Source organism: Pristiophorus japonicus, chromosome 7 (genome assembly GCF_044704955.1).
Source record: "Pristiophorus japonicus isolate sPriJap1 chromosome 7, sPriJap1.hap1, whole genome shotgun sequence".
Taxonomy (NCBI): Eukaryota; Metazoa; Chordata; class Chondrichthyes; family Pristiophoridae; genus Pristiophorus; species Pristiophorus japonicus.
This window is the reverse complement of record NC_091983.1, coordinates 23,373,354-23,398,841: the sequence shown is the minus strand read 5'-3', so window position 1 is coordinate 23,398,841 and position 25,488 is coordinate 23,373,354. Positions and strand designations below refer to the sequence as shown.

Below are 25,488 nucleotides of genomic sequence, written 5' to 3'. Positions count from 1 at the left end.
TCGCCGTGAAGAAGCTGACGAGGGATCCTTGACTCATCCATGCGGATGACATGTCCAGCCCACCGGAACTGGGCTCGCATGATCATCACCTCAATGTTAGTTGATTGTGCTCTCTCCAGAACCTCAAGGTTTGACACCCGGTCTTGCCAGCGTATGTGGAGTATAGATCTGAGACTGCGCATATGGAAAGCTTCCAACTTGTTGATGTGACGCCTGTAGGGTGTCCAGGTCTCACATCCATAAAGGAGAGATGAGAGAACGACTGCTCTATACACCAACAGTTTAGTTGACAGTCGGATGTGGTGGTGACTCAACACCTTAGTGCGCAAGCGAACAAGTGCCTAGCTGGCTTTACAGATCCTTGCATCAATTTCCTTGTCCAAGGACCCACCACTTGATATTGTGCTGCCAAGGTACTTGAAGCTGTCCACTGACTTTAGTTGTATACTGCCGATGAAGACTGTGGGAGTAGGTGCTGTGGTGCAGGCCAGGAGCAGGCTGATAGAGAACCTCAGTTTTACTTAGGCTGATGATTAGGCCAAACAATTCTGTTGCCTCAGCAAGTTTGCTGAGTATGAATTGTAGGTCACTCTCCTTGTGTGCCATAAGGGCGCAGTCGTCAGCAAAGAGTGCCTCTAGGATGAGTCGTTTCCGTACTTTGGTCTTTGCAGCAAGAGGTCGAACAGTGAACCATCTAATCGATATTTCAGGTAGACCCGCATACATATCACCCACAATATCGCTCGCCCAAAAAAACAGCCAGAAAAGTGGAACTAACCGGAACTAATCACAGCGTTATGGACGCCATGTTCTAGATCACATGTCACATCCTTTAAAAGGCTGCTGTGCTTCAACCTCGGCGGAGTTCAAATGTACTCTGCAGGTTGTTGGAATTGATGTGAACATCTCTAAAACTATCTTGACCATACAGTGACCGATTGGAATTGAATAGGTGTCTTCGTCAGGACATTCCTTGTTTGTGACCAATCTTTAGAAAACAGAGAGATACTGCAATGGGGCCTGTCTTTTCTCACCCTCTCTTGGTGACCAAATGCATGCAGCAAACTTGACATCGCCGAAAGAATGCTCCACTGCATTATGTGCCCAATGTAAAATGTGACAGACTGATGAGGAGGACCAGACGTTACACCCACCACAAGTGCAAGGAGAAGCATTCTTATCTCGACTGGCCCGACACCACCTGCCTTCGGAGACTGCGCTTCCACAAAGAGGGTTATCACTGAGGTATACCAGCTGATAAGGGCAGATCTGCAGCCTGCCAGCACCAACAGTACTGCACTGTCCGTCGAGGTCAAAGTCACCGCGGCACTGTCGTTCTACGCCTCGGGTGCTTTTCAAGCCACAGCTGGAGACATTTGCGGACTTTCTCAGCATGCCGCACATTGCTGCATTAGACAGGTCACCGAAGCCCTGTACGCACACATGAGGGACTTGATCAGCTTCCCTATGACCAGGGAGGCACAGAGTGAGAGGGCTCTACGATTCTCCAGAATTGCAAACTTCCCCAAGATGCAAGGAGCAATAGACTGTATGCACATCGCGATGCGGGCACCTTTTCAGGATGATGAAGTTTTCAGGGCCACAAGGGATTCCACTCCCTGAATGTCCAACTGGTTGTCGACCAGCAACTTATACTGGCAGTGAATGCTCAATTTCCGGACAGCATCCATGATGCTCACATCCTGCGTGAGAGAACTTTATCTGACTTGTTTAACAATCAGCTACAAGGTCAATGCTGGATGCTTTGTGACAAAGGATACGGCCTCGCCACCTGGCTGATGACCCCCCCTGCGTGACACCCACCCTGAAGCCAAGAGGCGACACAACGAGAGCTACAGAGCAACTCGCAATATCGTGGAGAAAACCATTGGAGTGCTGAAGCAGCGCTTTAGATGCCTGGACCACTCAGGAGGCGAGCTCCAATACCAACCTGAGCAGGTCGCTCAATTCATGGTAGTGTGCTCCATGCTGCACAACTTAGATATCAGGAGGGGACAAGAATTGCCTATTGAGTCTGACAGTCCACCTCACCAGAGAGAGGAAGAGGAGGAAGAGGAGGCGGACGCTGACATCGGCTCAGACAATTAGGCTGATGCTGAGGCCATGCCCCCGCTCCCCTGTAGACCGCATGAAAGGGACCGTGGTGGCATGATAGCTGCAAGAGCCTTATGTGAGGAACTCATCAATGATCACTTTGTCTTAAAAAACATTGGTGTTATTTACAAGGCTGACACATTGCTGGGTGTGCAGGTGATACATAAATGGTGGGCATCACCTTGGTGACAGTTAAAGTTTAAGATGATTGAAGTGTAATTATACCCTTTGTTGTTAAGGAATCACCAGCGTGTAACGGTGCAGCTATCTGAGCCAATGCAGTACAAGGTTTTGTTAAATAAACAACATTTAAATCAAACATTAGTCTGAAATCATCAGTATTTCAGTACAAACCAACCCTTAACCCCCACCTCCCCCTCATCCCACTTCTCCTCCCCACCTCTGCCCCTTCCCCTCCTGACTCCAAGCCGTCTGGCCGAGGAGCTCCTCAGGCGATGCTTCATTCAGCCGGTGGGGGGTGGGAGGTGGGGGGGAGTCAGGGAAGTGAGGGCCAAAACGCTGCTTGGACGGATATGGGAGAGGACGGTCCCGAGGTGGGAACGTGCTCCGAGCCAGAAGGAAGGTGTTGCTGCTGGCTCTCATTTGTGGTTGGCAATGGAGGTGCAGTACTTTGGGGTGCAGTGCCGCGCTCTGGGACCACTGGGAGAAATCTGCCACCAGTGTTCCTGGCTACCAGCTCCAGGGTCTCCTCGATCCCTTCCATGTTATATCTTATTTGTTGGTCAAAAACTCGGTGTCAACTATGTTCTTGGTGCTTAGTAGGCTTTTTGCTACTGGTGGATCACCCTCGTGCCTCCCACAACAGCCAGACAAGCAAACACAACAGCCACACACACTTTCAGTGCCTCTGAGCTCCCTCTCTCTCTGTCTCCTCTTCTGCGCATGTCATGATGAACCTTGACCTCCTGAATCGCGGGAGTCGACCATTGTCATGACGTTGATAAGAACAGCCACACTTTGCGGCACAAGGTCAAAGAAATTTAACATTACCCCCTATTTCATATCGCTTGCGGTAATGCCCATTTCAAAAATGTAAGCTAGGTGCTTTGTGATAAGCTCATAATAAAGGATGAAACTGAATACTGTGAGCAATGAGTAAGTGTGACCTTAGCTCCTTATTAAAGTGCAGGTACCGCTTGGGTGGCCTGCTTATATACAGTGCTCCCAAGGGATGCTGGAATCCCTTGGGACTCCAACAGGTAGGCCTTCTGGTGGTGGTGTGATACAGGTTGCCGAGGGTTAAATACATAACATCACTCCCTCGTAAAATCAATAGTACACTTATTTACAGGGTGAGACGATCTGGGGCTTTTCGCTCCCTTGTCGATCATCTCCTTACAAATGCAGGTGTGGGTGAGTCGGTCAGTTCTTCACTGGGCTGCTGGGCAGCCGGCCTTGCCGGGCTTCTGGGGATGGTGAGTTTGGCTTCGTGGTCAACCATGATGTCAGTTGCCACGTGTGTGTGTGTTGGAGGGTCAAAGTTGGTGGCGTCTTCTTTGGGTTGCTGTTAGTGAACCGCAATTTGATTTGGTACAAATGCTTTCTACACGTTAGTCCATTGGCCTGTTTGACCTGAAACACCCTACTCCCTTCTTTGGCTATGACCGTGCTAGCGAGCCATTTGGGACCATGTCCATAATTGAGTACAAACACAGGATCATTGATTTCAATATCGCCTGACAAATTTACGCAGTCATGGTACATAATTTGTTGATGTCGCCTGTCCTCTATGTGATCATGGAGATCAGGGTGGACAAGAGAGAGCCTTGTTTAGAGCGCCCTTTTCAAGAGCAGCTCGGCTAGGGGAACCCCGGTGAGCGAGTGGTGTCCGGTGCGGTAAGCTGAGCAGCACTCGGGACAGCTGGGTCTGCAGGGAGCCTTCCGACACGCGTTTCAAGCTTTGCTTGATGGTCTGAACTGTCTGTTCTGACTGGCTGTTGGATGCGGGCTTGAACGGGGCAGATGTGACGTGCTTGATCCCATTGCGGATCATGAATTCCTTGAATTCAGCACTGCTGAAACACAGCCCATTGTCGCTGACTAGGACATCAGGCAGGCCATGTGTGGCAAACATGGCTCGTAGGCTTTCGATGGTAGCAGTGGACGTGCTTAAGACATTATTACACATTCAATCCATTTTGAATTAGCAGGACAACCAAGAACATTTCGCCTAGAAATGGGCCCGCATAGTCCACGTGTTCCTCGACCACGGTTTGGAGGGCCACGACCACAAACTTAGCGGTGCCTCTCTGGGTGCATTGCTCAGTTGAGAGCAAGTGTTGCACTGGCGCACGCATGACTCTAAATCTGAGTCGATGCCGGGCCGCCACACATGGGATCTGGCTATGGCTTTCATCATTACAATGCTGGGTGGGTGCTGTGCAGTTCACGAATGAACGTTTCTCTGCCTTTCTTGGGCAAGACCACGCAATTACCCTACAACGGACAGTCCGCCTGCAAGGATATTTCATCTTCGCGCCAGTGGAATGGCTTAATTGCCTCCTGCATTTCCGCTGGGACGCTGGATCAGCTCCCATGGAGGACACCGCTTTTTACCAAGGACAGTAAAGGATCCTGGCTGGTCCAGGTCCTGATCTGGCGGGCCGTAACGGGTGACTTTTCATTTTAGAATGCATCAATCACCATGAGCAAGTCTGCAGGCTGTGCCTTTTCCACCCCGGTGGTGGGCAATGGTAGCCAACTGAGAGCATCAGCGCAATTCTCTGTGCTCGGTCTGTGGTGAATTACATAGTTGTATGCCGACAGCGTGAGCGCCCATCTTTGGATGCGGGCAGAGGCATTGGTGTTAATCCCTTTGCTCTTTGAGAATAACGATACGAGTGGCTTATGGTCAGCTTCAAGCTCAAACTTGAGGCCAAACAAGTACTGGTGCATTTTTTTCACCCCGTAAACGCACGCCAGAGCCTCTTTTTCAATCATGCTGTAGGCCCCATCGGCCTTGGACAGACTCTTGGACACATAGGCGACCGATTGTAAAATCCCCTATTCGTTAGCCTGTTGTAGCACACATCCGACCCTGTATGACGACGCATCGCAAGCTAGCCCTAAACGTTTACAAGGGTTATACAGAACAATTAGTTTGTTAGAACATATCAAAGTTCTGGCTTTCTCAAAAGCAGCTTCTTGTGATTTCCCCATACCCAGTCATCTCCCTTGCATAGCAGCACATGTAGGGGTTCTAGTAAGGTGCTTAACCCAGGTAGGAAATTACCGAAATAGTTGAGCAGTCCCACGAGCGACCGCAGCTCCGTCACGTTCTGTGGTCTCGGTGAGTTCTTGATGGCCTCCGTCTTGGCGTCGGTGGGTCTGATGCTGTCTACTGCAATTCTTCTTCCCCAGAATGCGACCTCTGGCGCCAGGAAAACTTCGAGCGTTTCAACCTGAGTCCCACGCGATCCAACCGACTAAGAACCTCTTCCAGATTCTTCAAGTGTTTGATGGTGCCCCGACCTATAACCAGTATTACGTCCTGGAAAACCACAGTGCGAGGAACCGACGTTAACAGGCTCTCCATGTTCCACTGGAAGATTTCTGCGGTCGACCGAATCCTGAACGGGCATCTTTTATAGATGAACAGAACTTTGTGCGTGTTGATGCAGGTGAGGCCTTTTGAAGACTCCTCCAGCTCCTGCGTCATGTAAGCCGAGGTCAGGTCCAACTTTGTGAACGTCTTCCCTCCAGCCAGGATCGCAAATAGGTCATCTGCCTTGGGTAGTGGGTACTGGTCCTGTAATGAAAAACGGTTAATCGTTACTTTATAGTCCCCACAAATTCTGACCGTGCCATCACCTTTAAGTACTGGGACAATCGGACTTGGCCATTCGTTGAATTTCACCGGCGCGATGATGCCTTCTCGCTGCAGCCTGACCAGCTCAATTTCCACTTTCTCTCGGATCACATATGGTACTGCCTGTGCCTTGTGGTGGATGGGTCGCGTACCCAGAACCAAATGGATCTGCACTTTCGCCCTAGAGAAGCTCCCAATGCCTGACTTGAACAACGATGGAAATCTGCTCAGAATCTGGACACATGAGGCATCGTTGAAGGACGAAAGCGCTCGGATATCGTCCCAGTTCCAGCGGATTTTTCCCAGCCAGTTTCTACCAAACAGTGTGGGGCCATCCCCTGGCACAATCCATAGAGGGAGTTCGTGTACTGCTCTGTCATAGGAGACTTTGATTTCTGCACTGCCAATTACAGGGATCAGATTCTTGGTGTAAGTTCTTAGCTTGGTGTGAATGGGGCTGAGCTTTGTTCGGTGTGCCTTGTTGCACCACAGCCTGTCGAAGGCCTTTTTGCTTATTATGGACTGGCTGGCATCCGTGTCCAGTTCCATGGATACTGGAATTCCATTCAGTTCAACTTTTAACATTATTGGTGGTCATTTCGTGGTGAAGGTGTGTACCTCATACACTTCTGCCTCCTCTGTTCGAGTCTCCAACTCAGCCGGATCCCACCGTGGATCGATCTTCCTCTGCAACCTGGTGGTTTGCAGGGTTTGTAGGGTTTGCAGCTCGTCTACACATTCGCTGGAGGTGTCCCATTGTTCTGCAGCCGTTGCACGCATAGTGCTTGAAGCAGCATTGATGGTCCCGATGATCACCTCCACAATGCCAAAAGGGTGCGAACTGCCTCGCATTAATGATTGATGGCGGACTCTGGGTCGTCTGAGGTCGTGCAGCAACTGGCGAGTACTGCCATATGTATTCCTGTTCAAAAACGACATTATTTTGTGCACAGCACTGGCCAAAACCTCTTTGTGCTGCGAAATTTGTTTGGTGTTGTCGCTGGTGGACTTAAGTGCCTGGGCTATCGTTATGGCTTTGCTCAGATTCAGTGTTTCAACAGTCAATAGTTTGCGAAGGATTGCCTCATGGCCAATTCTAAGCACAAAAAAGTCTCTAGCATTTGTTCTAGGAATCCATCAAATTTGCAACGTACTGCGAGGCGCCTTAGTTCGGCGACGTAGCTCGCCACATCCTGGCCCTCCGACCGTTGACACGTGTAGAACTGATACCTCGCCATCAAAACGCTCTCCTTAGGATTTAGGTGCTCCCGGACCAGCGTACACAATTCTTCATTGGATTTACCGGAGCTAGAAGATTCTTCATGAGGCCATAGGTTGTTGCCCCACAGACGGTAAGGAGGATCGGCCCTCGTTTGGCAATGTTCTCGTCCCTTTCCAGCTCGTTGGCCATGAAGTATTGGTCGAGTCTTTCCATGAAGGCCTCCCAATCATCCCCTTCTGAGAACTTCTCCAGGATACCAACTGTTATGTCCTTACACACTACAGTAAATCAACACGAGGCACATACTGGAGACAAGGTCACTCTGTGACCTGTACCTTTGTTCACAGGACCAAGAAGTGATGACCCTGCGTGGAACCTCCCTTTATATACCTGGATGACTAGGTGAGGAGTGTCTCCCACAAGTTCATCCCCTGTGGTCAAAGTGTGCATTTCTTATGTGTATACAGTGTACAGTGTTGTTACATGATGGTTACAGTTACATGAAGGTTGCAAACATGACACCAACTGTTCTTTGCATTTTCGTGCGGTTGTTCATTATCTCATCGCCAATTGATAAGCTCATAATAAAGGATTAAACTGAGTACTGTGAGCAATGAGTAAGTGTGATCTTAGCTCCTTTAATAAGACTCCAGAGTGTAGGTACTGTGTGGGTGACCTGTTTATATATAGTGCTCCCAAGGGATGCAGGAATCCATTTTTGGGCGATAAGCACAAAAGTGGTTCTAGCCCTACACCCTTAGAAATAAATCCCAGTTTTGTTAGCATTTTTAATTGCTTTGTAAACATGTGATGATGCTTTTATCCCTGGATTCCTTTGCTCTTCTACCCCATTTAGTTTCTTATTTTCTAAGGTACAGTTGATGTTTCTATTTTTCCTACCGAAGTACATTACCTCACATTTATCGCCGCTCAAGTCCATTTGCCACTTAACTGCCCAGTCTGCAAGTTTTCTAAAGTCCTCAGTATTAGCTACACCCTCAATTTGGTGTCATCTGCAACTTTTTATTATGGGGTTACTTGTTCCTAAGTCCAAATTATTAACGCAAATTATGCATATCAGTAGTTCCAGCACTGAACCTTGTGGAACACTGTTTTCTACCTTCCTCCAATCTGACTACCTACCCTTTACCCCTACTCTCTACTTTCTATTTTTTAGCCAATTTTCTATTCATTCAGCTATTTGTTCACCGAGTCCACATCCACTAACCTTTGTCATGAGCCTACCATGTGGTACATTGTCGAAGACCCTTTGAGAATCCAAGTATATGATATCTACTGCATTACCCTTGTCTACTCTTTCCATTGTCTCTTCAAAGAATTCTATCAGGTTAGTTAAGCATGACTTAGCCTTTCAGAATTCATGCTGACTATTTTTTGTTATATTTTCTGTCTCACAAACTCTTCCATCACTTATTTTGATATAGAATCCAGTATCCTTCCTACAACTGACTGTTCGAGAGTTCCGAGGTTTTGTTCTATCTCTCTTTTGGTATACAGGAATAACATTCGTTTTCTGCCAGCCTCCTGGCACTATTCCTTCTTCTATGGAATATTGATATATATAAACTAGTTCCTCTGCTGTCTTCTCCCTAGTTTCCTTGAGGATGTGTGGCTGCATGCCATCCAGGCCTGGGGTTTTATCCTCTTTTAGTTTGGGGAGTTTGTCAATTATCTTCTCCCTTTCTATCCCAACTGTATTAATTTTCGTTGTCAGCGACTCTTCTACAGAAGTGTCTATTTCGTTATCTTCGTCAATAAAAATTGAGATAAAGTAACTATTCAATATTTCTGCCATTTCTCTGTCATTACCTATGAGTTTACCTTGCTCATCCTTTAGTGGTCCTATCATCAGAGAATCATAGAAGTTTACAGTACGGTAGGAGGCCATTTCGGCCCATCGTGTCTATGTCGGCCAACAAGAGGCTATCCAGCCTAATCCCACTTTTCAGCTCTAGGTCTGTAACCCTGCAGGTTACAGCACTTCAACTGCACATCCAAGCACTTTTTAAATGTGGTGAGGGTTTCTGCCTCTACCACCCTTTCAGGCAGTGAGTTCCAGACCCCCACAATCCTTTGCGTGAAGAAATGTCCCCTCAATTCCCCTCTAAACCTTCCACCAATTACTTTACATTTATCCCCTCTGGTTGTTGACCCGTCTGCTAAGGGAAATATATCTAGGCCCCTCATAATTTTATACACCTCAATGAGGTCTCCCCTCAGCCTCCTCTGTTCCAAGGAAAACAAACCCAGCCTATCTAATCTGTCCTCATAGCTAAGATTCTCCACTCCCGGCAATATCCTCGTAAATCTCCTCTGTACCCTCTCCAGTGCAATCATGTCCTTTGTGTAATGCTGTGACCAGAACTGCACGCAGTACTCCAGCTGTGGCTGAACAGTTCAAGCATAACCCACCTGTTCTTATATTCTATGCCTCGGCTAATAAAGGCAAGCATTCCGGATGCCTTCTTAACCACCTTATCCCTACTTTAATTTTCCTGGGTTATTTTTGTGTCATAAAAGAGCACTTTTATGTATTCCTTATATTCCTTGATAATTTGATTTTGTAATTTCTCTTTGCCTTCCTGATTTTTTAAAACATTCTCTCCTAATTTCCTCGTATTTCCCTTTGTCCTCCTCATTTAGTATCTCAGTATTTCTTAAATTCCTTCTTCTTTAGATTCACTTTTCCCTTTAGTTCTTTATTCATCCACGGTGCTCCATAAGTAGCTTATTTTTGTCTTTTACTGGAATACATTTCTCTTGAACGCTATTGATTATCCTTTTAAAGATTTCTCACTGCTTTTCTGTCTCCTTGCTTTTCAAGATTTTCTCCCAGTTTACCTTCTTTAGTTACACCCTCATTTCCTCATAATTTGCTCTTTTCCAATCTACTACCTTAATCTTTGTCCCACTTATGTCACTCTCGATCTTAACCTTGGACTATGTTGATTATATGATCACTACTACTAAGGCGCTCTCCTACTCTACAGGAACTATGGGGATATTTGGAAAGAGTGGGAGAGTGGGACGAACTGGATTGCTCTTCGAAAGAGCCGGTGCAGAATCGATGGGTTGAATGGTCTCCTTCTGTGTTGTACTATCCTATGATTCCACTGGCTAAAATTTGGTGTTGGCCAAGAAAGTTGCCAGTGAGTCAACGGTCGCCGAAAATGTCTGCCACACTAAGCCGAGTAAATTTGCCTGGGGACTGGAGAATGGTGGTGAAGTGCTTCCTTTGCAGCTTTACTGCAGACTTCTGAGGCGAAGTTCCTGTCTTGAAGTCCCGTTTGAGCTTTGCACAACCTCTGGGAGCGAGGCTGTGCAACTCGCAAGGAATTGTTAGCATTATGTCTCAAATAAAGCAATGTGACTGAGTACTGTAGACTTGAGTAAGTGTGACCTTAGTCTCTTTATTCTGACTCCAGAGTGCCGGCACAGCATGGAAGGTCTGCTTATATGCAGTTCTCCAAAGGGATGCTGGGATCCCTTGGGGCTCCAACAGATGCGCCCTCTGGTGGCGGTAGAATGTAGGTTAAAAGGTGTTGCATATATAACATCACTCCCCCCGCCACCACAAAGTCAATAGTACACTTATTTACAGGGTGAGACGATCTGGGCTTTCCGCTCCCGAGTCGATCGTCTCGGTACAAACACAGGTGTAGCTGAGTTGGTTGGGCCTTCGCTGGGCTGCTGCACAGCTGGCCTTGCTGAGCTGCTGGGGTTGATGAGTTCAGCTTCGTGGTCAACCGTGATGTCGGTTGCCACTTGTGTGTGTGTCGGAGGGTCGAAGTTGGTGGTGTCCTCTTCAGGTTGCTCGTGGCTGTGTGTGAATCGCAGTTTGGTTTGGTCCAAATGCTTTCTGCAAGTTAGTCCATTTGCAAGTTTGACCTGAAACACCCGACTCCCTTTGGCTACGACAGTGCCAGCAAACCATTTGGGACCATGGCCATAGTTGAGTACAAATACTGGGTCATTGACTACAATATCACGTGACAAATTTGCCCGATCACGGTACATGCTTTGCTGATGCCACCTGCCCTCGACATGATCATGGAGATCAGGGTGGACTCGAGAGAGCCTTTCTTGAGTGGCCTTTTCATAAGCAGTTCAGCAGGGGGAACCCCAGCGAACGAGTGGGATCTTGTGCGGTAGCTGAGCAGGACTTGGGACAGGCAGGTCTACAGGGAGCCTTCCGACATGCGTTTCAAGCTTTGCTTGATGGTTTGGACTGCCCGTTCTGACTGGCCTTTAAATGCGGGCTTGATTGGGGCAGATGACGTGCTTGATCCCATTGTGGGTCAAGAATTCCTTGAATTCAGCGCTGGTGAAGCACGGCCCATTGTCGCTGTCGGACATCAGGCAGACCGTGCGTGGCAAACATGGCTCGCAGGCTTTTGATGGTGGCAGTGGACATGCTTACAGACATTATTACACACTCAATCCATTTTGAATAAGCATCCACAACAACCAAAAACATTTTGCCTAGAAATGGGCCAACGAAATCAACATGGATCCTAGACCACGGTTTGGAGGGCCATGACTACAAACTTAGCGATGCCTCCCTGGGTGCATTGCTCAGTTGAGAGAGTGTTGCATTGGCGCACGCAAGACTCCAAATCTGAGTCGATGCCGGGCCACCACACATGGATCTGGCTATAGCTTTCATCATTACTATGCCTGGGTGGGTACTGTGTAGGTCGCTTATGAACATTTCCCTGCCTTTCTGAGGCAAAATCACACGATTACCCCACAAAAGACAGTCCGCCTGTATGGACATTTCACCTTTGCGCCGCTGCAATGGCTTGATCTCTTCATGCATCTCCGCTGGGACGCTGGACCAGCTCCTATGGAGGACACAGTTTTTTTACCAGGGACAGTAAAGGATCCTGGCTGGTCCAGGTCTTGATCTGGCAGGCCATAATGGGTGACTTTTCGTTTTCAAAATCCATCACCAAGAGCAAGTCTGCAGGCTGAGCCATTTCTCAGTGGTGGGCAATGGTAGCCGACTGAGAGCATCAGTGCAGTTTCTGTGCCTGGCCTGTGGCAAATTACATAGTTATATACAGACAGCGTGAGCGCCCATCTTTGGATGCGAGCAGAGGCATTGGTATTGATACCTTTGCTCTCTTGAGAATAGTGATATGAGCGGCTTCTGGTCAGTTTCTAACTCGAATTTAAGCTCAAAAAGATACTGGTGCATTTTTTTCATCCCGTAAACGCATACCAGAGCTTCTTTTTCAATCATGCTGTAGACCCTTTCGGCCTTGGACAAACTCCTGGATGCATAAGCGACTGGTTGCAATGTTCCCGATTCATTTGCTTGTTGTAACACACACCCGACCCCATACGAAGCAGCATCGCAAGCTAGCACTAAATGTTTACATGGGTCATAAAGAACAAGCAGTTTGTTGGAACATAACAGATTTCTGGCTTTCTCAAAAGCAGTCTCTTGTGATTTCCCCCATACGCAGTCATCTCCCTTGCATAGCAACACATGCAGAGGTTCTAGCAAGGTGCTTAACCAGGTAGGAAATTACCAAAAAATTGAGGCATCCCAGGAACGACCGCAGCTCCGTCACGTTCTGTGTTCCGGCACGTTCTTGATGGCCTCCATCTTGGCGTCAGTGGGTCTGATGCCGTCTGCCGCGATTCTTCTCTCTAAGAACTCGACCTCTGGCGCCAGGAAAACACACTTCGAGCGTTTCAACCTGAGTCCCACATGATCTAGCCGACTTAGAACCTCTTCCAGGTTCTGCAAGTGTTCGATGGTGTCCCGACCTGTGATCAATATGTCGTCCTGGATGTGGTGAATGGGTCGTGTACCGGGAATCAAGTGGAACTGCACCTTCGCCCCAGAGAAATTTCTAATGCCTGGCTCAAACAACGACGGGACTTGCTCAAAACCTGGGCACATGAGGCGTTGTCGATGGACGAAAGTGCTCGGATGTCGTCTCAGTTCCAGCGGATTTTTCCTAGCGAGCTTCTGCCGAACAGTGTGGGGCCATCTCCTGGTACAATCCCTAGCGGTCGTTCATGAACTGCTCCGTCATAGGAGACTTTTACTGCTGCACTGCCAATTACAGGGATCAGCTCTTTAGTGTAATTTCTCAGCTTGATATGAATAGGGCTCAGCTTGGGCCTTTGTGCCTTGTTGCACCACAGCTTCTCGAAGGCCTTTTTGCTCATGATAGACTGACTCGCACCCGTGTCCAATTCCATGGATACTGGAATTCTGTTCAGTTCAACTTTTAACATGATCGGTGGACATTTCATGGTGAAGGTGTGTACCCTGTACACTTCTGCTTCTTCCCTTTGAGTCTCTAGTTCAGTTTGATCTGCCATGGATCGGTCTTTTTTGGCAACATGGTGATTTGCAGGGTTTGCAGCTTGTCTGCACATTCGCTGGAGGTGTCCCATTATTCCATAGCCTTTGCACGCATAGAGTTTGAAGCGGCATTGATGAGCTCGATGATGACCTCCGCAGCGCCAACAAGGTGTTAATTGCCTTGCATCATCTGAGTCATCTGAGGTCGTGCAGCTGCAAGCGTGTACATTCTGCCATTTGCATTCCTACCTGAAAACAATGTTGCTTTGTGTACAGTACTTGCCAATGCATCTTTATGGTGTGAAATTTGTTTGATGTTATCGCTAGTGGACATAAATGCCTGGGCTATTGTTATGGCTCTACTCAGGTTCAGTGTCTCAACAGTCAATAGTTTGCAAAGGATAACGTTATGGCCAATGCCAAGCACAAAAAAGTCTCTTAGCATTTGTTCCATGAATCCACCAAATTCACAATGTCCTGCAAGGCGCCTTAGTTCGGCGACGTAGCTCGCCAGTTCCTGGCCTTTAGACCGTTGACATGTATAAAATCGATACCTTCAGATTTAGGTGCTCCCGGACCAGCGTACACAGTTCTTCATACGATTTGGTTGTTGGTTTCACCGGAGCTAGAAGATCCTTCATGAGGCCATAGGTTGTTGCCCCGCAGAAGGTGAGGAGGATCGCCCTTCATTTGGCAGCGTTCTCATTCCCTTCCAGCTCGTTGGCCATGAAGTATTGGTCTAGTTGCTCCACAAAGGCTTCCCAATCATCACCTTCTAAGAATTTCTCCAGGATACCAAAAGTTCTCTGCATTTTCACGTGATGGTTCGTTATCTATTACTCATCTCCAGTTGTTATGCCTCAAATAAAGCAATGTGACTGAGTACTGCAGACTTGAGTAAGTGTGATCTTAGTCTCTTTATTCTGACTCCAGAGTGCCGGCACAGCATGGGAGGCCTGCTTATATGCAGTGCTCCCAAGGGATGCTGGGATCTCTTGGGACTCCAACAGATGTGCCCTCTGGTGGCCGTAGAATGCTGGTTACAAGGTGTTGCATACATAACAGTTAGTAATTAACAGGGCTGTGAATTAAAGGGGCAATGCACTCAGAAGCAATACAAATTAAAATGAAGTTAAAAAAATTAAGGGGGCAAAATTGCCCCGTGCCCCGATTGGGGGCAGTAACCTCCCGGGGTTGGGATTTTTAGCGCCCAGCGCATAAGTCCCGCCCTGATGCAGAAATTGCCCTTACCGCCCCTGATAGGAAGCTGAGCGCAATCTTGCATGCTCTGCTTCCTGTGGGGGCGGGTCCCGGGGTGCTACTGGGGCGCCAATGCGCTTCAACTCCCCTCCCCTTTGATTAAAGGGGAGGGCCGCTGTGCACTCTGCACAGCCGCTGATGGCCACTGGGTCACCAGGGCAGCGAGCGACCAGGCCAGCAGCCTGGCACCCAAGACGGAGTGCTGGCCATGGTCGAGCCGACCCACGAGTTGTCTGACAAAAAAAGATGGCGGCACGAGGAGCTGGCGCCCTCCCCTTTAATCACCGCCCCAACAGTGGATGTCTGGCAGCTTCACCACCTGCGAAGCAATTTCCCTCGTTAAGGGGTCGGTACGCTTGGCAATGACATCATTGCCGGTTGCGCGGCAGCCCAGGGCGCTAACCGCGGATCGAGGCGCTGCCTTGCCGGCAACTTCCTGGGCAATTTCCCGGGAGCTGGTAGTACTCCCCTGCCCCGGGGGAAAACGGCCTTGCTCCCCAGAGGCGCTATTGAGGTTATAAAAAAGGGGCAATTTTGCCCCCTAAGTTTACAGCTTTCAAAAAAAATGCAACATTTAAAAAAAATTCCCAAATGGGTTTATTCAGCTCTTAAAGCTGAATTCCTTTCCGAACCTCACTCTCAGAAATGGCTCAGTAAGCCAAGAAAGGGTCACCCATGGTCAACCACGAAGCACTCCAGCTTTGTGCAGGGGGTCAACACTGCAAGAGAGGTCCTCCACCCACAGGGGCCAGGAGGCACCTCCAGTAAGAATGACATGGGACTACACCATCGAGGCCGTCACTGCCATCAGTGTTGCTCCCACCACCTGGTTCCAATGCCCAAAGAAGCTTCATAACCTCAGACCACTGGTCAAGGTCAGTGAATGCATCTTCAAAAGCCGCCTCCTACCAACTACACCATTAGCCTCTCACACTGCTCAATGCATGATCCCCACTCCCAATCACTCACCTACCAACAATCTCTACCAAACACGAGGCACACCTTCCATTGCTAGCCTCACCTTACCCCCTTGGAGGAGACGGTGCTGGCCATTCTTGGCAGGGGCATGGCTGAGCCCTTGGCCAGTGGCGGGTGTAAGGTTACTAATCTTCAGGAAAAAACGCAGACCATGAACTAAAAATTGATTGATACAAGCTTTGGAATTAAACTGGACAATTAAGGACATCCTGTGGTCAGAAACCAAAACTGACTTCATGCATAACAACAATGGAGTTGTTACGTGAGGCTCTGAACTGGATTGACCAGGGTGGGGAAAACAAACCCACTGGGGACAACGAGTCTGTAAAAGGACCGGACAATAAAGGACCAACCAGTCAAATGGATCGATAACCGAATTTCGGCACAGCGGGAAACTTATTCAAAACCTGGATATAAATATACGGACACAGACAAGCATGAGAAGCAACGGCAAGCAGAGATCACAGCAAAACAGAAGCAGGAGCAAGAGCAGAAGAAGCAACAGCTAAAACAGAAGCAGGAGGAAGAACACAAAAAGAAACAGCAAGCAGGGGCACTGCAGAGAACGGACAGAAGAAGAGCTGCAGCCAGGGCTGGTGATTGTACGTCTAAAGTCAAATTTCTCTCAGCCGTCTAGTTCTGTAGTTTTAGTCATTTTTTTTGTTGCGTAATAAAACGAACACTGGGTTAAGCCTAAAACTTTGTGCCACGTGATGTCCTTTCCCACTCTAAGTTCCGAGGTCTAAGAATCAGAGTAGAGTGGAAAACAAACACCTCACAAGATGCTGGTATCCTCATACGTTATCCTCCTTCTGGCATGCCTCTCCTGCTTTCCTGCCCTCCACTCACCACAACTCCAGCCTTGTGCCTTCCTCATTTCATACGCCCAACAAATGTAGCCTGCCCAGCCAGTGGTTGACCAAGAAGGGGGAGTGGAGAGTGAAGAAGAAAAAGAAACACCTTACTTGATTTGACACTCCCAGCCACCAGCTCTACAAGGTCGACCAGCAATGCCATTGGCAGTGCCCCCCCCCCGCCCCCAATTAAAGTCAGCAGCCTTCCACCAGTGCTGCAACCACTGGGGTAGCACTGCATGACATCAGTAGGATAGGCAAAGACACACACACAAGACAGTCACTAAGAGACTGCATAAGGGAGATGAGTTGATTTCTTGATGCCATATTAGATGGATAAATGTTAAAGTTGGATTGGAAAGTTTACATTGTGGCAACTTTTATTTCAGCTTTGTGGCCAAGAGGACACTGTGATGGTCACTAACAGAGGGAAGGTAAGGTGTGGGAAAAATTTTGAAAGGGGAATTGAGGATATGATCACTGGTATTGCAGGTGGCTGATTCCATCCCGGATATCCCGGTCTGTTTGGGTCGCATCCTTCCTTCTGCTTCCTCCTCTTAGGCTTCTTACTCTTATGTGTCTTACAATTCCCTCTGTGAGGGAATGCTGCAAATCTGAAATGACAGCATAAAATGCTGGAAATACTCAGCAGGTCAGGCAGCATCTCAACCTAAGACGTGAACTCTTTCTCTCTGCACAGATGCTGCCTGACCTGTTGAGTATTTGCAGCATTTTCCGTCTTCTCAGAGGCCTTCCTTTACCATCTGAGGCCTTGCAAGTGTCCAGCAGCACTCCCTACACACTTAAAAAAGCTTTTAACATCTATTGCAGCAAGCCACTACTTCAATAAAATTTACAAAAAGCACAGTCCAAAAGCTTAAATCCAAACTTACCTGAAGGATGTGTGTGTCCTGATAAGAGGTGCTTTACCTGGCGTGCTTGGAACCCAGCGCTGGGATTGAAGTTCGGTGTGGTGATGGTAAGCTGGTGTTGCACGCCGATTGATGTCATTGAGCTGCCATTTTTTCTGTCAGGGCGCTGCCAGTTACCAGCAGTGCCAAGAGGGACACGAATGTAGTGGTCGCCACAAGACCTGCCACCAGCTAGCGAAAGAGCAGCGGCCGCCATTTTATTGTCATTTCATGGCAGTACGGAGTGGCACTCAACAGCCGAATTTCTAGCCCTAATTTTAATTGCCATTAATCCAGTACAAAACTGGATATTTCTTGAAAGAGAAACATTTCAAATTAAGCACTGTCAGATCAACAGGTTGCGAAAGATTGGACATCCATCTCAGCTGACAATGGCAGCATAGTTCGAAATAAGTAGTCTTTGTACAGGATCAATACCACATACAATTTACAGAAATTACTTGGCAAGAAATAGCAAAGGTTCAAATCCATCAAACTACAATAATTTATCTACTAAAGAACAGATCACGAATGTCAACAATTTTGCTACGAAGCCAAGTGTTGTTTAAAAAGCTATTCTGAACTTCCCCGATGCCTCAGGATCTTTAGAGGGTGAATTCCAGAGCTCAGGGCCAAGACGCCTGAAGCCAGAGCCGCCTATGGTGGGATGAAGAAAATTATCAAAATTGGAGGAGCGCATAGACCTCGGCAGGTTGTAGGACTGGAGTAGGTTACAGAGATACGGAGGGGCGAGGTTTTGGAGGAATTCGAAGATGAGGATGAGAGTCGGTGGACTAGGAGCTAATGGAACAAAATGTATTATATATAGATATATATATGATATAGAGGCACAGGATAGAGTGCAGAGAAGATTCACAAGGATGATACCAGAAATGCGAGGGTGCACCTGTCAGGAAATGATGAACAGGCTGGGCCTCTTTTCTCTTGAAAAAATCAGGCTGAGTGGTGACCCAATAGAGGTCTTCAAAATTAGGTAATTTAAAATTTATAATTTAAATTATGAAAGATTTTGATATAGTAAAGATAGGAGCCGAAAATCCCTATCGAACCTCTTCGGGGCCGGGCATTCTGGGCCTGATGTAGAAATCCCGCCCCGGAAACAAAATTGCGGTTACCACCCCTCATTGGATGTAGAGGGCAATGTCGCGCGCTCCACCTCCTCTCGGGGCGGGCTCGGGCGCATCGCGGAGTGCTGCGTGGCCTCGCCACGTAGCATTTCAATGGCCCTCACCTCCCGTTAAAGGGGAGGGACGCTGCGAGCCCTGCAGGCCCTTTGATAGCCTCCACTTGGCAACCAGGGCTAAGGGGTACCGTGGATGCAGTCCAGCACCAAAACAGAGTGCCGTGCTGCATTATTGGTGCCCGGACCCCACTACATCGCTGCAAAATGGCCTGATCGGTAAGGGGTAGGTAAAACAAAGATGGAGTCGCGCAACGCAGCGCACCTCCCCTTTAACTTTCGCCCCGCGATGGGTGTGCGGCTCGGTTCATGACCTGTGTGGCTGGCGCAGGCATTGTCCATGGCGACCTCATGCAGCGCTGGCCAATTTCTGCTGTGGGGTGGATACGGGCCGGTGGCAAAGCGGCCCAGAGCAATATCGGCGGGATACGCCACAACTACATTCGCGCCTCCGCGAACTCCTGCGCAATTTCACAGGAGCCGGTAGCACCCACCTTCCCTCCCCCACCGCCCCCAAACCCTCCACCGACGAAAACACTTTTGCGTCTTGTTAGCGCCCCCTGGAGGCATTAATGGGAGGCGCACAACAGGGGAATTTTGGGCCCCATAATCTTTACCCAGAGAGTGGTGAGAATATGGAACTCACTACCACGGGGGTGGGGGGAGGGGGCGAGGGGTGGGGGGATTGAAGCGAGTAGTATGGATACATTTAAGGGGCAGTTAGATAAGCATATGAGGGAGAAGGGAATAGAGGGTAATGCTGATAGATTTGGATGAGGAAAGACAGGAGGAGGCTTGAGTGGAGCATAAACACCGGCATGGACTGGTTGGGCCAAATGGCCTGTTTCCGTGCTGCATGTCCTATGTATTTTATGGATAAAAGTTTCTGTCAGGCAGTCACTGCCGTGTTACTGTAAAATTAATAATAATTTCTGCACCAAAAGTTACTGCCGCTTATAAAAGCAAACTGATTCCAGGTTCCGCAATATTTTGCTGCTGTGTTGAGTTTTGTTCTGCCACATTTTATTGACTGCTAAACTTTACTGTCATCTTTGTGCTTGTGATATATTCACAGAACACAGCACACACAGCTTCCTAACATGGCAGGCAGCTCTTTCGGAAGCCTCCAGAAATCTGCCTGGTTCTGTTTATTATTAACGCTGCACTTGCAGTACACAATATGTCCACATCCACAGTGTGGAGCTACAAACATTACAAGCTTACAGACATTACACTTCTCCCTCCTTAATGAAGAAGCCATCATAACAAACATCATACATAACTTTCATGTTTATACATAACACAGGATAAAAACTTATTTTTTTTCCATATTTACAAATTTAACTTTACCACTTGCTTTCTGTTTCGAAGAGGATACCTTCGCTCTTGAACAGAACCTTCCAAACATGGTGTTGAATCTAAACTCATTCGAGGCTCATCCTGAGGAAAGTTTTCCTCCATGCAATTTCCTTCATTTTCATTTGAACTCACTCTAACTTCAGGGTCTTTGTTTTCCTGACTCAAACTCAGACTTTCATTCTGATTCTCTCCTGGATTTGTTTCCAGTACATTGGATTTAGAATTTGCTACTGGTGTATCAAAACTATCTGATGAGTCAGAAATAATTGAATCATTCCCAACTTCAACTCCTTCCATGCCTTTAGGTAAAATATGATCGATATGAACAAACCTAACCTGTCCATTATCAAACATCTTTACCAAATATGTGTGAGGACCACATATCTTCACCACTCTTCCTGGTAACCACTTTAACCAGTTATGGTGATGGTTCTTCACTCTCACCTTCTGGTTTAATTTCACACTTCTTTCTTTTACTCTACCTCTATCAAGATTCTCTTTCTGTCTTAATTGTGTCTCTTCTACGGACTGTGCCAAATTTGGCTTTAACAACGAGAATCTGGTTCATGTCTGTCGTTTGAGAAACGACTCTGCTGGTGTTCTACCAGTAATTTTATGAGGAGTATTTCGATATGTAATCAAAAAATTAGCCAATTTGTGAACCAATGACAACTGTCGTTTCCTTGGATTTGGATCTAACATTTGTTTTATGAGGGCACATTTTACAATTTGTACAGTGCACTCTGCTGCACCATTTGAAGCAGGATGGTATGGTGGAACCTTGGCATGTTTCACACCATTTTTGCTCGTGAATTGTACAAATTCTTCTGAATGAAATTATGGTCCATTATCTGAAGCAATTTCTTCAGGGAGGCCAAATGAAGAAAATAATTTTTGTAAAATGTCCAATGTTTTACTTGTTGTTATTTTCCACATTGGAAACACCTCAACCCACTTCGAATGGCTATCAATCACAGTGAACAATTGCCCTTCTAACTCAGCAACATCAATATGTAGCCTTTGACATACCCTGGGAGATCATTGCCATGGCTGTAATGGTACTGGTGGTGGTTGCTTGCTTACCGATTGACATGTCGTACACTGACTCACGATGTACTCTATATCTTTATCAAGACCTGGCCTCCATAAATAACTGCGTGCAAAACTCCTGGTCAAGCACATTCCCAGGTGCTGGTCATGGAGATCTCCTAATAATTTGGACCTGAATTTATTTGTTATAACCACTCTTGCACCCCACATGATACAATCTTTATCAACTGATAATTCATTCCTACGAATGAAGAATGGATGTATATTGTTGTCTGTTAACTGGTTTGGCCATCCATTTGCAATACACTCATACATCTTTGACATCACTGGGTCACGTTTGGTTGCTCTACCAATCTCTTCAGCTGTGACTGGCAGCTCATCAATGTATGAAAAATAAAAAACTTCTTCCCTATCGGGTGTAACTTGTGATGGGGAAGACAATCTAGACATTGCATCAGCATTACTGTGATCAGCTGATCGGCTGTATTCAATATCATATGTATATGCTGACAAAATCAAAGCCCATCTCTGCATTCGGGCTGCAGCTAATGTTGGAACTGGGGATTTTGGATGGAGGATTGCTGTTAGGGGCTTATAGTCCGTAATGATGGTAAACTTACGATCATACAAGTATTTGTGAAATTTCTTGGCCCCAAAAATTAATGCCAAATCTTCCCTTTCAATTTGCGCATAATTACTCTCACTGGCACTGAGAGTGCATGAAGCAAAAGCAATTGGTCTCTCCTCCCCACTGCTTCATAGATGAGAGATTACTGCCCCAACTCCATAGGGAGAGGTAGCTTAATCTCCTTAGATATGGCATAATGAACTAACATGGTGCTCTCTACCAATCTGCTTTTACACTCCTTGAATGCTGTATCGCATTCTTTTGACCACTTCCAATAGACCTGTTTTTTCAAAAGTTAATTCAATGGATGTAATACTGCAGCCAAATTTGGTAGGAACTTCCCATAATAGTTCAAAAGACCCAAGAATGAACGAAGTTCAGTGACATTCCTGGGAGTGGGTGCATTTCTAATTGCATCCAATTTTCCCATGTTTGGATGTAAACCATCTTTGTCCACTCTGTACCCTAAGTACTCCACTGAGTTTTTAAATAACTCACACTTACGAGCAGACACTCGTACTCTGTGCTTCTCTAGCAGTTTGAGGATTTCATTCAATATATTATTATGAATTTGCCTATTTGGTGCTGAAATTAGTATGTCATCCACATAACATACTACCCCTTCAATACCTTGCAAAATCTGGTTCATCACCCTTTGGAATATGGCAGGGGCGGAAGACACTCCAAACGGTAGCCTATTAAATTGATATAGGCCTAGATGAGTATTTATAGTCAAACATGACTTGGACTCCTCATCTAGTTCAAGCTGTAAGTAGGCATTCATAAGATCCAGTTTTGAGAAGATCTGACCACCTGTCAGTGTTGTGAACAAATCTTCTATATTTGACAATGTATTGGGGACATTACCCTCTAGAACCTGGTTTACGGTTACTTTATAATCACCACACAATCTTACCTTACCATCGGACTTAGGTACAACAACAGTGGGTGTAGCCCAATTACATTGATCTATCTTACAAATAATGTTCTCAGTCTCTAGTCTTTTGAGCTCTTGCTCAACTTTCTCCTTGAGTGCATATGGTACGGAACGTGGCTTGTAGTAAACCGATCTAGTGTCCTTCTGTAACCTGACTCTCGCCTTGAAGCCTTGGATCGGACTGCCCATTTCGCAGAACATCTTCGGATACTTCTTGATAACCTCATCCGTTGATGAAAATCTCGCTTCCACACAGAAAATCTTACTCCAATCCAGCTTCAGTGAGCTCAACCAATTTCTTCCTAATAAGGCAGGCTTGTCTCCTTTCACTACTATTAGAGGCAATTTCTGAAATTGATCTTTATATTTAACCGGTACGGTGATACGATCTATCACAGGAATTTTCTCTCCTGGGTAGCCTCGCAGCTCTATCTTGTATTTCTCCAGTTGAAAATCACGCAATTTGTCACGATATAGTGACTCCGGTACTACACTCATGGGTGCACCCGTGTCAATTTCCACTGGTATCTTGAATCCCACAACATCTATGTGGATTTTGATGCTTTCCGAATCGCTGACCGTTAACCTCATGCTCCTGATGACGTGTAACTCTAACATCTCCTCATCCTGTTGTTCTTCCATGCTATGTAGTCTCTTGGGATTTCTACTCATAGCTTTGAACGCTCGACACATAGCTTTAAAAGCTGGTTTACCCTTCAGTCGGCATGCCTTCGCAAGATGCCCAGTCTTTCTGCAGAAAAAACACTCTGCCTTCACGTATGGAGAGCTTTGAGCAATGTGTTGTCCCAGTCACCTATAGCACGACTTCGACGCTCTGTTAGAATTTCCAGTTTCTGAGTCAAGTCATCCGTCATCAATAACTTCCTTCTGATCGCATCATTTTTCACCCCACAAACAAAATGATCCCGTAATGCTCGGTTTTGAAAGTTTCCAAAATTACAGTGCATCGATAGCTTTTTTAATGCTACGATGTAATCACTGATACATTCATCAGCCTTTTGATTCTGAATCCCGAAACGATAGCTTTCAGCAATTTCCAATGGTTTGGGGTTATAGTGCTGCTCCAGCTTCGTTAAAATCTCTTTAAGCGTTGTGTCCTTTGGCTCGTCAGGCACAAGCAGATTTACCAGAGTGTCATATAATGCCGGACCTGCCTCCGATAAGCAGATCGCTTTCTTATGTTCCAACACGGCCTGGTTCATAACTGCATTGTCTGGAACTTTGATTATGTTATTTGCATTGAAATACATTTCCAGCTGATCCACATACGCTTTAAAACGTTCCCGGTCGTGTCTATATTCCCCCAAATGTCCGATTACACCTGCCATTTTAATCTCTAGCTGTTCACACCGTGTGCTATATTTTACCTCGAATTTTGTAGCTATTTTTCCAAAGACAGAAACTTTCAAAGTCTCTCTGTCGGCTGGCTGAATCCTTCACCAAAAAAATTTAAGCTTTAAATCATCCGAAAAATCCCATCTCAATCGCCAAATGTGATATATTCACAGAGCACAGCACACAGCTCTTTCAGAAACCTCCAGAAATCTGCCTGGTTCTGTTTATTATTAACCCTGCACTTGCAGTACACAATACGTCCACATCCACAGTGTGGAGCTACAAACATTACAACTTTACAGACATTACAGTGCTAATGAAGCACTAGCGGGTCACCTGTGGCATTGCTCCTGGTAAGTTGGATGACGTGCTGTTTTACAACAAAGGGAGCATTAAATCTGTAACATAAAATCCTATACAGACTTAAGAAAGTAATATTGCAATTTTCTAGCTTACTTAAGGCATCACATTTCAGGTGTTACTTCATTCTATTTGCAAATGTTGTGTCTTACTTCTATGTACATCATGGAATCACAGAGCGCAGAAGGAGGCCTTTCAACCCTTTGTGACTGTGCCGGCTCTTTGAAAGAGCTATTCACATAGTTCCACTCCCCCTACTCTTTCCCCACAGCCCACTGCATTTTTCCCCTTCAAGTATTTTTCCAATTCGCTTTTGAAAGTTACTATTGAATCTGCTCCCATCGCCCGTTCAGGCAGTGCGTTCCAGATCATAACGACTCACGGCGTAAACAAATTCTCTTCATCTCCCCTCTGGCTCTTTTGCCTATTATCTTACATCTGTGTCCTTTGGTTACCAACGCTTCTGCCAGTGGAAACAGAGGCTCCCCATTTACTCTACAAAACACCTCATAATTTTGAACACGTCAATTAAATCTCCCTTAACCTTCGCTGCTCTGAGGAGAACAAACCCAGCTTCTCTAGCCTCTCCATGTAACTGAACTTCTGCATACCCGGTACCATTCTGGTAAATATCCTCTGCATCCTCTCCAATACCTTGCTATCCTTCCTAAAGTGTGGCAACCAGCATTGAACACAACACTCCAGCTTCGGTCTAGCCAATGATTTGTAAAGTTTTAGCATAACATCTGGAACTTGTTATCAATTCGACCAGACAAATGGACCTATTCTCATTGCTGGCTCGAAGTATCTCTGGTTCAAAAGCATGTTGCCACTTGCAGCACACTGAGTGAGTGTGGGTCGACACACTGTGGTGCCATAATGGGATCAAAACTCCCAGACTGGAGCAGTAGATGGTGCTGTAAGGCTAATTTTATGGAGCATTGTTTGAATCTAAAAATATATATTTGCTACCAACATCTCCCAGCATAGAATTTCTCGATCTTCAAAGATTTGAATAAGCTCAGTCCATGGTTCTCAAGATTAACTCCCACACTGCAAATATACATTTGATTTTAAACATT

The 25,488-nt window shown here is 46.6% G+C and overlaps 1 protein-coding gene across 1 annotated transcript in view; it reads right to left on the bottom strand.

Moving 5' to 3' along the window:
• Positions 1-25,488, bottom strand: part of LOC139266569 (protein eyes shut homolog) — a 341,043-nt gene that overhangs the window by 118,748 nt on the left and 196,807 nt on the right. The window lies entirely within an intron of this gene.